The 18,076-nt window shown below is 33.1% G+C and overlaps 1 protein-coding gene across 1 annotated transcript in view; it reads left to right on the forward strand.

Moving 5' to 3' along the window:
* The window catches only part of LOC106117411 (zinc finger and BTB domain-containing protein 5), a 52,418-nt gene that overhangs the window by 14,568 nt on the left and 19,774 nt on the right, over positions 1–18,076 (forward strand). The window contains exon 2 of the mRNA XM_013311715.1: positions 10,031–10,059. The gene's annotated coding sequence lies outside the window, so the exon portion shown is untranslated. The remainder of the gene's footprint in view (positions 1–10,030; positions 10,060–18,076) is intronic.

Consider the following 18,076-nt stretch of genomic DNA (forward strand, 5'->3'; position numbering starts at 1 on the left):
CGAAGCGGACCAGTGTGATTTATCTTTACTATTTATGTATTTACATAAATTATTTCAACAATATTCTTATTAGTATTTGAAGCTCATTGAATGTTCGAGTCGTGTCAATACTTCTTATTAAATAAAATGCTCACATCTCATTGTAAGCTTAATAGTTGTTCCGGCATCGAGTATCGTCTTGTGTACACTTTCATCGGACCTGCCCGTCGCTTGTCAATGCATCATCATTATTGATTGACCGTCTGACCCCCGATATATAATTTGTTTATTTTTTCTTGCGTTATGACAGATATAATCAATAAAGTAGTAACCGTCGATTCATTCCTCTTGAATGTTGATTAGTGTTAGTTTATTTATTAACTAATTGTGTTCATATTATACACTTCTTATCATTTAATTAACTTTACTCAATACGCTACTGTAATATATTAGTAGGTAAAAAAGGTTTATAGTTTTATCTTGTCACTAATCTTTACGCTATTTAATTTTGCTCACTTAAAACTTATGGGACATATAATTTACATAAATATTGACCACATGTTTCTAAATGAACGATATGAAGTAAAATTTTAGTTAAAATAGTAACCAGTTTATCAGAATGTTATTTTATTCAGATTCTTTTCATAGAAAGCGATTATTTAGTATTAAATTCTTAGTCACTACTAACACTGCAAACGAAAGCTTAGATCTTGAAATAATAACCTTAATTACATGAAAAACTTTAAATAAAAAAGAACGATTAAGTTTTTTTTCATCTAGCTTTCGAATCTCCTCGGCACTAATAACGAAAGCGATTACACATATTCATTTCGAAGTCTCGAATCCGGACTGGCCACTTCAGTGTAGACTGTCGAGTCTCGTAGAATGCATGCTTTGTGATATTGACAACAAAAGTGATGGACGCAGGCACGCGACGGGCCCATTATAAATACAGCGGCTGTCAACAATCGCCGGCCACCATTCTACTGTGTGTTTATTCTGTAAACAGTATTATTTGAATACATAAAGGAGTAAACAGCGGTTAAACGTCCGATGTTCATACATTTGGCAGAAGGTTGATTTATTAATAAACTTGTACCGATGAGTTTCCATATTTTCTTAATACATTACATTAATATAATAACTCGAGTATTTTTTCCTTCAAAATCAAGATAAATACAAGATATATTTTTACAGTACACGTATTATAATTTATCTTATCTAATTTACGGCGCGTATGTGAGCGCCAGTGTTGGTCAGGATCTTTCCAGACGGATTTACACCGTCCAGATTCCTGAAATATTCACGAGGGGCCGTATTAAGAGCACCTGAAACCTTGTAAATGTAGAAAAGACGGGACTAGTGTGTCAGCACTTGTTGTAGACTTATTGTACTAACTTTTTTTTTAATTACACACAAAGTTTAAAATTCAATGTTGCCTTAAATCCTTAACAAGAAAAAACTGTATTTAAGCATCAAAGGACTTCCCTTATATGTAATTTCATAATTATTAGTGTAGAGCAATAGATTAAATTAAGTTATGAATAAACAACTTCTAGAAACTTTTATTTTAGGTAATAATTTATCTTTAATTATAGGATGTGGCAACATTGTAACCTTGTGTAACCTTGTGGTCAGTCGCAAAGTTAATAGTAAAGATACGCTAAACAACTTTCTTCACTGTCACTTGCCTTAATAATATTATACTCACGGTATCCGTGATCAGTTCACAACAATGTAACAATTTACTGCCACTCGCACAGTTGTTAAATGGAATAAACTAAATCTGCACTAAGGGATCACTTATGGAATCTAAGTGTGGAGTTATTAAAAATATTGAATTTTTATTATTATAATACATTAGCTATCGCCAGAGACTCTGTTCGTGTGAAATTAAAAAAAACTTAATAAATAGCTTATTCAATTTATGTTTTACATCTGTGCCAAATTGCATTAAGATCCGTTGATCCGTTTCGGAGATACCTCCTAACAAACTTCCTTCCATCTAAACTTTCGCATTTATAATATTAGTAACTATTAGTTCATTTATTTTTCTGCAAGTCTTTTCATTTATCTATCATCTATCGGTAGATGTTTATCAGACGAATTGACCAATCCACAAATGCCGAAATGTAATAACGTTCCTAAACTTAAAATCAACAAGTTACATAATCATTTATGTTTTGCAAAAGTACAAATGAGAGTTAACAAGGTAATCTTTATTGCTTTCACTTTTGATTTCATAAAATCAAGTAAACAAATATAGAGCATTTTATTAACGTTTTGCATTCCTTTTGTCGTATTTTGGTACACTTGATAAAAATAATATACGTAAAACTTTTTATCTTTCTTCCAATCTTACTAATATTATAAATGCGAATATTTACATGGATGCATGTTTGTTTGAAGGTATCTCCAAAACGACTTGAGGGATCTGAATGAAATTTGGCACACATATAGAAGACAGTCTGGAAGAACACATTGGCTACTAATTATGTTTATTTTTAAATTACACGCGGACGGAGTAGCGAGCGACCGCTAGTTAAGGTATAAAGAGTAAAATTATAAGTCAGTAGATTTATAAATTCTGATACGTATCGACGTGAATACTTTTCTATTATAATTTAGTATACCTCTGCAAATTGCAATTCATCAATACACTTATAATATACAACACATATAAAAATCAAAGTAATTAACATAACAAACTGCACACACTACTAATTAAATAAATGGCAGACAGCGTCTAGCCGTCGCCGTCGGGCGGCACTTAATTAATAACTGATATTCGCAATTGCAATAATTACGGACGCGCTGACTTCGGTATGACATGGTATCGTCACACGAGGGCAGATCAGTAAGGTAGAGCAATAGATAGTGCCGTACTGCCATTGTTACAACAGTACAGCGCTGTTTTAGCGTATGCGTTTAAATGTTAGTATTTATAGTACTGTTTTGCGTCACTAGACTTCCCTCGTGTGAAACGGTATAACGGCATTTGTATTCTTACATTTAAATAACCTCGTCTAAAAAGTGTACCGATTGAGCTGTGTAAGAGACGTAAATCAAATTGAAGATGCCCGATAAAGTGGATAATAATTAGTGGAAGTCGAGAAAGTGTTGGGAGAAAAATTCGTGAGAGCTTGTGTTAGTGTGATTGTACATGTTGGCGGGATATCCGGTTGTTGCCGGCGGCTCGCTGACATTTCAAACGCCTCAGCATCACGCCCGTTTTATTTTTTTTACGCTCATTACAACTATAAAATATTTACATAAAAATAGCGTTGTAAATTATTCAATAACTGAGACAGACATGGTTCCAATACCTCTTTTTTTCTTAAGTAAAAGAGGTGCAGTTGAATTAAGACTAACGTGGCCGACCTCTCTGGTGGACAAAGATTAAGCATTCTGCCAAAGAGTTCACACACTGGCCAGTAAGAAACTTTGACTTTTATTATAGAAAAATATAGGTGAAAAAAAAATAATCACGCGGTAAGTAGTCAACAAGTTAGTGAGATGTAGTGAATAAAGCTTGATGAAAGAATTGTTTTCAATTTGTACTTATTTTTCTTATAAGCAGAACCGCGTTTCAGTTGTTGTTTTTAATTCATAAAATATTATCTACATAGTTCCATAATAAGGTAGTATCATTTTTTCTCACGATATTGTAATACTGTTCAGATGTCTTATCGTATAATTTATTAGCTAAAGTAATAAATAAAATGTTATCTCCCCGCTACTTCAGTTCGTCCATCAATAACGTAATCAACGTGTCGTCGCTCAGTCTCTGCGGTTAACAACTTTTCCTACTGTTTTTCGGACACTCATAATGGTCATAGGGTTAATTATAAATAAGATTATCTAATAATTAATGCTTTTATAAATATTTTTCTACCAGTTTCTATTATTTTAGTAATTTGATTGACGCTTAGATAGTATGTTATAATTTTGTACTATATAAGTTTATCGATTTACGTTTGTTTATGTAAATGTTAATGAAGTGAGATACAAGTTTTAAAACAATAGTAATGCTTAAACCTTAACTAGATTTGGTGAGCATAACTAACTAACCATTCTATACTTTGACGTTTCGAATTTAAAATTCTACCACACAAAAAGCACATTACATTTTTATGTCTACATTCCTCACAATTTTTAAATTAAATAATCACGATTTCAATCGTCTTTTAAACTGATATTAACGTTTTTTTATTAAGCATTTGAAAATCGAATTGAGGATACAGAAAAAAGAAATACAGAGTCGTCATGGTGTTTTTTTACCAGCAGTAAAAAAGGATAAATGGCTGTAGCACCTAGGATGGCAAATCACTTTCTAGTTGCTTTCTTCGCTGCGCACGAAAGACTCTGTATAGGCTTACAAAAAGTATAATATAGCATTACATTACAAGAAAACTGAACTGGCTACTAATATTATATACAAATTATCTATTATTTAGCTTAACAATTTTTTGTGGGACAAAATATGATAAATTACTCTTGAAATTTTTTAAATTCGGCTCGTCATCACTTACATATTTTAGAGTAAAACGATATTTTAATATGTTTTTTAATTCCAAGACCTATACTATTTTATGTTTTTTTGTTTGCTTAATCAAATTAAGTTTTTATCAAAATGCAGTGAAAATAAGTAGATTTGAATTAAATATATAAAATTTATATTATGTATCGTTTAGAAACTTAAAATGTGTATGTAGTGTATTGACTATGGTTTTAGTGGTATCAAGCAAGCCTCAAGCGCCAACGTTATATGTCAATCGTGACAGCCGTCACTCGGCAGGCGAGTGAAGCGCTTGTTGTACGATTGTATACGTGGTGTGGTGTTGGTGAGCCTTAAATTTTTCCAAAGACTGGGACAATAAAGGATATAACAAATACTAATAAAAAAAGTGACATTAAAAATCGTAGTGATTAAATGCCGAGCAAGAACTTCTTATAGTTTCCATTTTCAACGGAACTCTTGTAATGGCTGTGAGACAGATATCGGCATTCTTGCCATTAAAGCCGTAAAGGTAAAGAATGCGTGTACGTATGCGCATTGAAATAACATATTAGTTTATCGCGTTAGTAACACCATCTAACAATTGTACATTACTAATGTAAATAATATTGCCATTATAATTTGTTCACATTGTTGATTATATTTTTATTAGTATTATAATTGTAAACACGATGCCTAGCTCGACAAGAAATATGAAGTGACCGTGCGTACCGGTCCAATTATGCAATGAGCCGGACCCAGGACAATGTTAAGTATTGTATCTTACGAGATACGTGACTAGTTTCATTCGAATTGACTTGTTTGTACTATTTTTATACACGTTTCAAGGAAGACAATTAAGGCAACTGTTATTTACATTAAAATAAAACGAACTTTGTAGGTAGATAGACAGTATTCATTATTAATATATCAGTTTTTATGTAGTCTCTGGATATATTTTGCGCAATTGGTTATATAAGTTTTAAGGTTTTGTTGTGTATTTGTTTGAAAATGGCGTCAGTATCATTAACTATGTATTCTCAATGCGCTTGTCTTGCGAACGAGCTGTGCAGTATATCAATGGAGATATTACTCAGTGAGTTTCTCTTTGTTGCATCCAACACAAGCTTGTAACTAGGCTGAGATCTTCATTAAAGTTTGGACGTTGTTTCACATAAATTGCTTTTCATGTAGAAGATATACCATAGAGCTAACTAAGAATGTTAACGCAATACACACGACAGAGCTTCCATTAGTGAACCATTACCTCCACATTATAATTATAAAATGAAATACGTGTATGGGTACACAATTTTGAACCCTTAACTTACTTAAGTTGAAGCTTTAACTCTGTGCGTAAAATGTAATACAATGAAACTTTTTAACGGAAGTAACAAAAATGTTTGTTTTGTTCATTCACACAATTGAGAAGTTAGAAGGTACTCGTGTATACAAGCACTTGGCACGAGGAGACATTTGTTTTCCACTCCAGTAGAAACGGCGGGCGAGAAGTGCAAGAGGCACGGGCGGGGCGCGTGTGGGGCGAGGCGGGCATGCCCGTGTTGACAGCCCACGCTGAGTTATGTGAGGCATGCCACCTGTTCTTAAATTCTAATGAAAACATACACAGAAATGACATGTTTACAATTCACATTCACTTTAAAAAAATAATTCTTTTTTTATTTCATTTATTAAGTATATCTCTTTAAAACGAACAAATATCATTATTCTAGATCCCTTGTGAGCACAATTAAAGTTATTGTTTAGAATCGAAATTGATTTATTATCAGAGATCAATTGATAATCAAATAGGTCACTATAAGCCGAAGTAAAAAATGAAATGGAAACGGAACTTAATTAAGCTGTACTAAGTGACACTGTCGTTATAAGTAGCCGTACTTCAGAGGTCAGTCATCAATACATCCGTTATACAAATATAATTTAATCCATTTATCGAGTATGAAGGATTTTAGATTATTTTTTTTTCATAAACGCCATATAAAGTACTAAAGAATTATTCAATTCATACATCTATCATGAGTTTTATGGTCATAGTAGTCATTATAAGACGACTAAATTAAATTAGTACGAACCTGCCATAAATAATAATTTAAAAAGTGTACCCATGTACTTATGACGTGTACGTTTCTCTTTTTAATCGCCATGAGATATAACACTCGAGCCATAAATAATAACACGCGTGGACACAAATATTATGAAGGCAAAAAGTGGAAAATAAAAAGCAAAGTGTGTGTTTCTCCACATGATTGACATGACAGCCGCCTCTCACTGTGCGCTGTAACAGACCACATGGTCGATTTATCTTCTGATCCCATAATTCATTGTTACTTTTTCATACCTGCCTGTTCTCGTTAACTTTGTTGTTTTTCATAATTTACTGCAATTATAGAATACTTCCATTAGCATAAAATATTTGATTATCTTACCAAATATTAAGATTTCCCGTCTTTAATTTATTACTGGCTGTAACCCAGAACTCCGTTTAAGCGAAATTAAAAAAAAAACTTTGTAGCCTTTGTGTTCTTCCAGTCTGTGCTCTATATCCATGCCAAATTTCAGCGAGATGCGTTGCGAAATATATTGAATTTAAATAATCATGTTATCTCTTTATAATATCAATATTAGACAGAAATAAATATTAAAAACTAATCTAAGTAACTGAACAGGAAGGAAATGTACGGAGAAGTTACTTGAACCAAATATTAGGGCGAGCAACCTTCTGAACAACTTAATACTCAATGATAACAACTTGCCTTCGCGTGTCTCCGGTTTTTATTTTGACAATATATGAGAACACGTGTATATAATTTTATATCATATAAAGAGATATATTTTTGTATTTAATAAAGCAGAAACATATTTACTTTAAAATCTTTAGAAAATTGTTACAAATAATACAATTAAATTTAATTTGTTTTGCATAATAAGGACATAAAAATATTTTATTATTCTCTAGATTTTAATCATATATGCATATTTTTGTTATGTATTTACAATACCCGATACAAGATAAAATAAGATAAGATCTAAGACTTAAAAATATTATGGTGGCAAAAGAACATTTATTAGGTAATTGAAAATTTCAAAATACATTTCGACGAACTGGATAACGCAATGCCCATCATGTTTAATTAGTAAAATTTTATTAATCCATTTCAGTTTATTGAATACAATAAAAGTTATTATATAAAAGTTTCTTTATAAATACAAATGACACAAATAAAACATTACTAAAAATCATTTTAATGGGCCATTACATTACAAGGCCCACGCACCTCAGTAAATCATAAAATTTATTCAGACATTAAAAGCTAGAAAGGACTCGCGAGGTGAAAGGCTTTTGATTTTCGTTAATTCCGCGTATTTAATAATAATTGACGTGCTCTACTCTTACTCTTATATCGTGCACGCGGCGTCACAATGAGGAGAGTATTAAATGAAATTTTATATCAATAAAGTCGGTATATAAATGTTAATTCTATCGATAACCGAAGTTGATATCGAACATTATTGGATGTAAATTTATTAAAACGATTTACATTTAGTCGCAGCATAAAGCAATGTCGTGCATGGTGCTATTTACATAGCGAATGCTCGAGCGCATAACGTGACTCGCGACGATGATTATAGAGCCGCCGCCATCGTGCCGATAATGCAACGCTATATCTGCGTAATGTTCTAACAATGGCCGCCGCAGTGAAAACACTATACACACCAATGCGGAAAAGAAATGATCGCCGACTTACTACTTTAATGCACTTAAAAATTTTCAAAGTTTATAATTGTAGAATTACAAGTAGCATATGTAAGGTCCGATCATAATAATTGCAGCACGATATGTAAGTAAACATGATCGAAAGCATTCGCGGAGGCTGCGCACGCACAGGCTATCGCGGTCGGTTTCTCTCCGACTGTATCTGCCGATCTCGTTGCAGAGGCGTTTCGTGCACCTTTTTTGGAATAACTCGAGCAAATTTCGTCGGAAACTTTTATTTCGCTCCGCGCGAGTTGCACTCAGAAATCGGATTTTTATTTTAATGAGCCAGTTTCGCGGCATCGTCTCGCTCGCACCCGCCGCTGCACTGAATAAATAAATGAGTTGCTCTACTTTCTATGAGATCGTTTCTTTGGGCGGTCCGATGCGACCGGCGCGGCGGTCGGCGGCTGGTGTCTTGCATGCTGCTTTGTACTCGCTGCATCCTTTGCCGTCCCGAGTGCTATGTCATCATTGTTTTTTATTACAGCATAACAATGTATCGCATGCTTAAATTGATAATCAATATTTATTTTTATATTTGGGTTGTTTTTGATGATTTTGAACAAGTCATTTGCATCCATTCACACGCGCGTACACGCCAACACAAATATGACTACAAGTCTGTTGTTGTATTAACAATAACAATATAACAAATATTCATACGAGTCATGGGATTCCGCAGCTGGTAGTGTTCTATTTATAATGTAATATGTTTTGTATATATTTTTTTGGAAATGAAATGTACTATACTAAAAATATGATAAACAAATGAATACTTGTAATAATAACAAATAATTTATTAATTAATGGTGAAAATAATATATTTACAATAATACATAAAGTAAGTCTGTGATTATTTTGGATATTAAAATAAGAAATGCGGTTTGAAGATTATCTTTTATAATATGTACCGATTTTGAAATGGTCAAATGACGTTGCTTTTGTGTAGTACTAGAAGCGTTACCGGACATGGAAAGGGCCTTATTATTAGTGCAATGCACTTGTATGCGTCATAAGAACGACGCGAAGGACACGCTTTGTCTGGATCAGGTGTGCGCTGAGAGGGCCGCGCAGCGCGAGGCGGGCGCGGGGCAGGCAAGGGGCGCGGGCGCCGGGGCGGCTCTCGAGGCCGCTTCCTGTCGCAGGACTGGTTCTGCGGTTTGCACCACTTCGCTTTGCACCAGTTTCCATCAAGTGCAAGCCTTCTCGCATAGACATTTTTTAAACGACTCCGCATATATTTGCATGCTAAAATATTCTTACATATGAGTAAGTCGCATAAATTACGAATAACTGCGCTATGTAACAAATCTCTAATTGTATTAAGACCGCTTTTTATCTCCTTTTCCTACTTAGGTGCTGTTGCTTTATAAATATAAATAGAAATTATGACGGATTTACATTTTACATAGAGAAAGCGTAGTTTTTGTGCAAAATAAGTATTTAAGAAAAACAGCTCGGAACGCATTAAGCAATGATTTAATTACCTGTCTCAATGACGTTCATAAATTGGTAAAGATATATGTATGTGCAGTTTTTGAATTTTTATCTATCTTTTAATCTTAAATATAAGTGCAAATTCAGTACGGAAAGTTTTCGATATTTCCACTAGGGATTTAACTCTTAACTAAATATTATGTTACTGAATTTAATCCTATGATTACAAATTAGTTATTTACTTTCTAAATGTTTGTTATCTTAATATGTAATTAATTTAATTAATTATTTATTTATAAATGCATTTCATTAACAACACTTTAAATGTTTTATTTCAGATTATACAACTGCAGCAGACATTTGGACGGTACGTGTCCATTAATTTTATTCTATAATTTTTTGCTACATACTACTAGTTTTACGCATTCTGTTTATGTTAATTTCTGTCATTTATATGACAAACACTAAAATAAAATGTTTAAAGTCATATTTATTATAATTTATCATATATTAATTTTATGTCGTGATTTTTAGCAATGTAGTGTATATGCGCGATTTAAATTGAACCCATTGGCAAGTTGGTTTATCCCAACCAATACTCATTGTCTTAAGTTGAGTTGATAAAACTCTACTAAAATTAGTGTACTTGGCTATGATGGAATAAAACTCTACCAGATTTATAAGTTGAAGTTTTGTTGGATGTATGAATTTAACGACCAATTTTTAAGTGTAAAAAAAATTAAGCACTTCGCATATCTCTTGCCATATTGTCGAAGGTAGATTGTAATCGATGTTCGTTCACAACAAAAGACAACTCACCATCAATCTTATTTCTTTACAATATTCGTTATAACTACATTCCTTCCAATAAAACCGCATAAAGGGAACACATACTGCTACGATGTTAATTTTAACACGTTTAACTTTTTTATTCTATAACAGATAATATAAATAGCTTCGTACCGCAAACTTAAACAAAAACAAGATGAGGTGTGGTCTGACAGAGAAAGAGCAGACAAGCGAAAGTGCGGTTAATCTAGGTGTTTTTAACGTGAAGAAATATAACACGTAATTTTGAAAATAACTCGTAGCAAGGTATTCTGTATCATGGTCATTTTGACCGCGTCAACGCGGAAGGGCTTCGCGGTTTTTGACCCAGTGATTTAAAAAAGTGCATGTCGAAATGTTTAAACGATTTCTTCAATAGCATTTTGTACTGAAACTTTAACTGACCACTGATACGTGTAATTTATACAGTTTTTGTTTACTTAGCCATCAAAACATTTGAGTGCGGCCGACATATTTATTAATATAACTTAAGATAACATCTCGTATCTTATATTAAGTGCGGTGATTGTGTTTTATACGGCAGCTTGCCTTAATTTCTGCATTGTAAACATAAGTAAAAGCTACGTATGACGTACTTAGTTAAGGGTTGTTTATTATAAGCAGCTTTTGAGAATTTTCCCGGTACACGAATTCTTTAATTTAGTAGTATTTTCTGTTTTTAAGTTTATATTATAACTTAAGAATGTGATGAAATAGCGTTTATTTGTGTCGTATTTAGAGTGATATTTGGCGTAGTACATAATATATGTAAACAGTGTACTATCGTAGGCCTTCTCTTGAAATCTACACGGCTTAACGGAATTTGAAGAATGACATCCCCAACTCCTCCAAATCATCCCTCTATTACCATGAGTCAGTCTAGTTATGGGATTTTTAATTGACGCTTCGTGTTACCAATGCATACGTGGGCTAATTAAAATTGTTTTTTACATTGTCGATGCATCGCTGTCAGTTTGCGAGTCGCGCCGTCGTCCACCCTCACTTCCGCGTTCAACTGCACCTACATACTCCATATTGTGTTGGACACTTAATGTATTTCGTTCGTATAATTTTATTATCAACATTCATATGTATATGTTTATGCATTTATAAAGTGTCTGCGCCCACATCTCACAATAATTGTACTGCTTTTTATTAACAACAATATTTAATGCAATTTTTGCAATATTTCATATTTACTGTCGCTATGTTTAAAAGAATGTTTATAGAGTAATAATCATAACTGAGGATTATCCAAAAGCCGATAAAAAATGTGGTTATCGTAGATAGATTTAAAAGCTGAAACTTTGAAATAAACATTGCCATCAGCTTCGACTATTATGTAGAAATCGGTACAATTTAAAAGGGCAAAAGTAAGATGCGCGCGCGTTCAAATCTTTTGTATCGACGAATAGCGGAACCGAACACATTGGCATTTTGTTCGCGGTTTTCTACCCGACGAATACTTGCAGTTGACTGACATTTAATCCAAAATTATATTGTGACAGAATAAATTACAATACCAATTTATCTATGCAGGTGATGAATTAAATAACGTTAATAACGCTTTAATTTATAATCATTAGAAATATTCGTAATAATAGTTGAATAAATTTTTTCTTAATTATTAAACATTGTTGTAACGATAATAATATAGTGTCAGTATTTAAGTGGAACAAGGAACTCGCGTAGTTGGCAACTGGTACGTTGAACCTCCCGCGGGCTGCACGTGTGTGCACGCACACAACGCCAACACCGTAAATACATACAATTTTGTTCGTGTACCGATATATTGGATGATTGTGTGCGTCTAAGTATATTGTGTCTATTACAAGAACGTAGATTAATCTGATTCATGGCGTTCGCTACGGCTACGTACACGATCCTTTAGCTTAAGTTATTTAATGTCGGGATTAGTTGTTGTGGGAATGTTAAATTTATTTAGTGCATAATTAAAACCCTTGGAAGTGTACCCAGGTGAATATTTATTATCATCGTGTGACACAGGAGAAATATATATATTTTTTTGCTTTGTAATTTTAAATATAACTATAGTAAGTGATTGGTGAAACCGGCACACCACCGATCGACGTTCGTCCTTGCTCGATTGCTCAACACTCAATAACTGAGCTGCGATATTAGCCTCATCGTATTAAAAGCTTTTGACTGCAGAGATAAAATTAAAGTAAAAAAATACAAGAAGTAATTAAAGACGGCGTAGGATTTTTTAAAGCTGTGTTGTCGGTGTTGTTGGTGCGGTGGCGCCGCGCACACGACACTCCGGTTCTGATTACTGACCTTTAACAGTTACAGTTTCGAAATTGTTATAGCTATTGAGCACGTGAGTGCATTGTTGGCAACAAATACACTAGCGCAAGGCCGCGCGCCTCATACAAATGCCATTATGAAGCTCGATAGATGTAATTAGTTTGGTCTATTTTGGTTTCAAAGTTGCCTTATATTTTTGTACAGGAAATTTGATTTATAATTATATTATAAAATATATCAGTATTTATTTTATAATATAGTTCTTATACTTGCTTAAGGTTTATTTATAAAGAAAATATTTTACGAAATCGAAAGATTGCTATAATTTTATTATTATTTATTTCTTGGTTTAAAATAATATATTTACCTATAAGATTATCTGATAAAGTCATTTAACTATCATGATGCATTGTAGCAATTTTATACGGTCGCGCTATTAATTGCTTCAGTTTAGTGACTTTCGTTTTGACATATATTTTTTCTAAAAATAATTAATAATAATAATTTGTAATATATGTAGTTAACATAATATTTACATCATTGTACTATTAAATACACACATGATAATCACTTAAAGTATTTTCAAGAGGCATTTAAATGTTAATTCAATACATGTTTTCCTTATTTATAATATCACACACATTTATAAAAAAAATGCAAATGTCGTTAAGTGCGTATTTTTACTCTAAATTCGTGGCATTTATCTTACGAATTCCGTAATATCCGTTAGGAGTAATTCAATTGACTCACACATGCGCAGTGGAGCGTGCAAGTGCGACACACGCGGACGTGAGACACACACATGCGCGCTGCGGCAACCGCGCGGAACGGGTCGAGAGCGACCTGCTGAGCGCGTCGCCCCCCGCGTGCCACCCGCCGCAAGCCGCCCCCCGCCCGCGCTACAGAACTCAGCCAAGGACGTCGTAACGGTACGCGGGGGGAACGGTCACCGTCCGGACACTAAAGCGGGAAGAGGTGCAATGTCCTCAGATTCATTCCTGTTACGTCACTAAGATGTCTTTCCTTATTTGGTTTATAGCGAGTTAAAACTTCCAGTACGCATTTTTTTCAGTAACCTGAATTTTAGAACATTTTATGGATAATGTTTAATGAAAAGAGAAAAAGTATAGTATTAAGTAATAAAACATGTACAAGTTATAGTTAAAATAAGAATTTTAAAAATAGGAAACATGTTATGTTTTTTTTTCTACATTTTTGTTCATTAATATCATAGACAGGTTTTGGTGTCGCGATTTTTTTATGTCCGCTTTGAACAAAGGTTAACATATTAATAACCTTTACATCTTAACTTAACTGTGTTTCTATAATTATTATATTCTAAACACTTTTTTATAAAATCCAATTTTAAGTTCTTTCGTCCGGGCATCGACCCAAAAACCTTATAGGCCGTCCTTGTCGCACGCCGTAACTGCTATAGTTTTGTCTCGAGTCACGAATACCGCTGCTCTGTCTTTATTTTGTTCCATAACGAACAAGAACAATGACTATTCGTCGATAGTATCGTGTTCCTACACCTATTCCTTTCGCGCTGCAAGCTCGTAGCAATGGTGAGAGTGAGACAGTCTTACGTATGCGTCTTTCCTTTTCATAAATGTTTCGAATTCTTATTGGGCCGGCGTGAGCTTAAAGATGGCCACTCGAGGACCGTTTTGTTGTTACGATAACCTAATTTTATTCCATTACGTCGGCGCTCGTTGTGTTTAAATTTCAATAAAGCAATTCCATTAAGTTCGAATGTCAGGAGGCAACGCGAGTAAAAAGACAGCGACCTCGCGGCGGCGAACTGCGAACATGCCGCTCGCCCCCCTCCCCCCTGACCATAGTCAACACTAATTTGTTCGGAAACGTCGAAGGTTTGCCGGACGTCAAGCGACACGGAACTACCTTCGGCGCGTGCATGTTTCCAGGTATCGACGTTTATTATATAGATCTTCGATCGGTAACGCGCCGACAATAAAAACTTTATTGAACTCCGACATTTAATTAAAAGCAGCAACCAAACCACTTAGGTTTTTCCAATTATATTACGTGTGTCACAAACAATATGTTTCCGTGTAGTACTTAGTACGCATTTATATACATATACATTTGTATTTTAGCGACGGATAGTGTAAAAGACATCAACGAGTCAAATTATCAATGAGAAAAATTTCTTAATATTTTACATTATTATACTTTATCGATTTTACTTTTTATTTCTAAAAAGAATCAGATAATGTAAAATCACTGTATCTCAATAAAGTTATTATATTAACATTTATGACATGTAGAATACATAGTTAATCTCTTTATAATTCTCGATTAAATAATGGAATTCAGTTTCACAAAAAAGAACAATTATATGCAGCAATATAAACATCGAATAGCTAGGAAACTTGATTGTGGAAACAGCGAACGAAAGTTAACTTTCTTCGGAGCGTCAGTATAGAGAACTGTATTACGTAAACATGTAATGCGGTGCAGACGCATAAAGAAGCAGTGTTTGCAGAATTAAATGATGCCATGAATGATGGCGGCTTGGGATACGATGACAGACCGTGTCCACTGTGCGCTGCATATCACGGAAGTTACCGTAAACGGTGCAAAAACATGTTTAGCCGTGGGTTCACGCTACCGAAATACATGTAAAAAACTATGTTATATCTCTATTTGTGAAGATTTAAAGACATGACAATACGTTCTTGTTTTTATCGTAAGTGGATTTTTTTTTTCAGAAGTAAATAAGTTAGTAAGAAAATTTCTATAACGAAAATGACAAAACTTATATTTTGGTTTTGAGAAAAGTAAAAAATTGTAATAGTATAATTTTAACTAACACTTAAAATAAAGTCATTTGTTGTGTAAATACCTAGTAATGTTATTTTAAGTGTAATGATGAACATTAATGGTTTGTACAACGGCAAATGTAGTGTACAGTCAATGTAAACACCAAAGAAAGCAAATATAATCGCTCTTGCTTCTATCCATTCGTATATAACAAGTAATAGGTTTCCAAGTAAAATAATAAATAAACCTTAATAACTTTGGTTAAATATCGGTATAGAACTGCCGAATAATAGATCTTGGAAATAATTCTCCATGAATATACACTAAGAAATAAAAATCAAAGTCGTCTTAACTAGAAAAGTTAAAGATAAGCAAAAGTGCACATGGAAAATAAAAAATATAACTTTTATATCTTTAAAGAACATGTTTACGCATTTCTTTTAGATCCAAGTTTTAAGTACAAGCCAAAGCAACCGTTGGGCTATATTATTATATATAAGCTACGATACGACGTATTCGTCTGTGACTTTGATTCAAGACTTGTGTCAACAACGTATATTTATGCACCGTATCAAAAGGGATTTCATTAAGTAATGGAAAGCCACTCCTCGACTTTATAAATTCTATACAAACTCATGTATCACAACATGTTGAATAAAACATTATAGGTTTCAGAAAGTAATATATTTATATATGTATTGTTTTTATTATAAAATATTTTCGAACATAAAAGTCTACTTGCGTCTTAATCTAGATCGTAACAAGGAAATAACTTTATATGAATGTATGGAGTTAATGTCGTATGGTGGGCGTCACAGCCGGCTCGGCCGGACACGGACGACAGTTGCACTTTTTGTGCGTAAACTTGACTTTGGACCGATGCGAGCTCCGCGCCTCCCTTCGTTACAGACCTTACTACGAAATCCTGTTCAACTTTTTGCGTCACGTACCCGCGCTCTACAAACTGTGCGAACGTCAATACCGACCTTAACCAATGTATTTTTGTAATTTTAAATTAACGAATGATTAATTTTCTACTTAAGTGAACAGCTTACGGATTCCTCATTCTTGTTTCATGCGCGACCGCACCGTGAACAAATAACATGTAAACATACAACTGTACTTTATCGTTCGTTATATGCTTGTTTTACTTTTGTTTTTTTAAAACAAATCTCAGACTAGTATTGAATTTAAATTAAAAAAAAGAGTTTTAAAAATTAAAATCATAATAAATAATAATGTGAATAATATTATTGAAAAAAAAAACGTGATTGCCTAGAAGTATTTACCGTGGAGTAAGAAATATGTAAACCGCAGACTCAATTACTTGCAATAAAAAAATGAAGGTTGCTACTGTCTTAGTGCCTACGTTGTTACTTGTTGGAAACCGAATATTCATGTGTGCAATTTATATATCGCAAATATTGTTAAAAAAGAAAAATTCCTTTTATTCCTTATGCTATCTTAATCGTTAAAACAACAATTTTATTAAATTAATTTCGTGCAGGTAGAGACCAAAAATCATTAGTTACAAAAATAAGATAACTCTATGTTTATTGTTGTGGAGGATTATAAATTAATAGAGAAGAGAGAAAGCACAACTTGCGATTGACGAACCAGATTCCATCTCCCTTCGCAATAATTATAATTATAAAGATATTTAGAGAGTAGATATTTACAAAATATTATACATCACTCCAAGATTCTTTTGATAACGTTTGACTACTCGATTTTTTTTAAACTCAACACAATATTGTAATTTTTGACATAATACAGTGTTTACAGTATTACACAGTAGTTTTGATGAAATCAGGTCACTTTTAAAATAAACACAATGTGTTTAAGGAATAACTTTTTGTAACGAAATTAGGAACCCTGGAAAAAAAAGAAAAAGTTCATGAACTTTTCCGATTAATGGTGATGGCCACATTATTCTATTAGCAATACTTATGTAGACATCTAAGGCTTTGTTTTCTAAGTAATTGCTTATCATGTGTATTCTTAATAAACATAAAACATATGTAATGATGTTGTACTTAAAAAATAAAGATAAATAATTACAGCTGTTCCATATGTTTATTTTTAAATACCAGTTTAATTTTGATGAATCGACCATCACGGTGAAATACTCAATCTTCGTCTTGGCATCAAGTTAATAAATCATAAGTGAAAACTTGCCTTCTGTTTATATTTTTAAGAAGCTCGCGAAACAGATTAAAAATATTCCGTGCTATAAAAATCTACTAGATCACTTATCACTTCTTATTTGGTAACGGAACTTTTTTGATAACAGTTATGTGTGCTGTTTATTACGCTTTATGTCATATTTTAGCTAAATCAATTCAAAAGTCAATTTTATCTTTTCCATTTATATAATTAATAAAGTATTATAGTTTTTGATTACAATTCTAGGTGATATTAAGTAATGTTTTCGACGAAATTATTTGTAAGATTTACGACAGGCAAAAGGGTTTTGTTTCATTGTTGAATGAATCTAATAG

Source organism: Papilio xuthus, unplaced genomic scaffold (genome assembly GCF_000836235.2).
Source record: "Papilio xuthus unplaced genomic scaffold, Pxut_1.1 DF827680.1, whole genome shotgun sequence".
Lineage (NCBI taxonomy): Eukaryota > Metazoa > Arthropoda > Insecta > Lepidoptera > Papilionidae > Papilio > Papilio xuthus.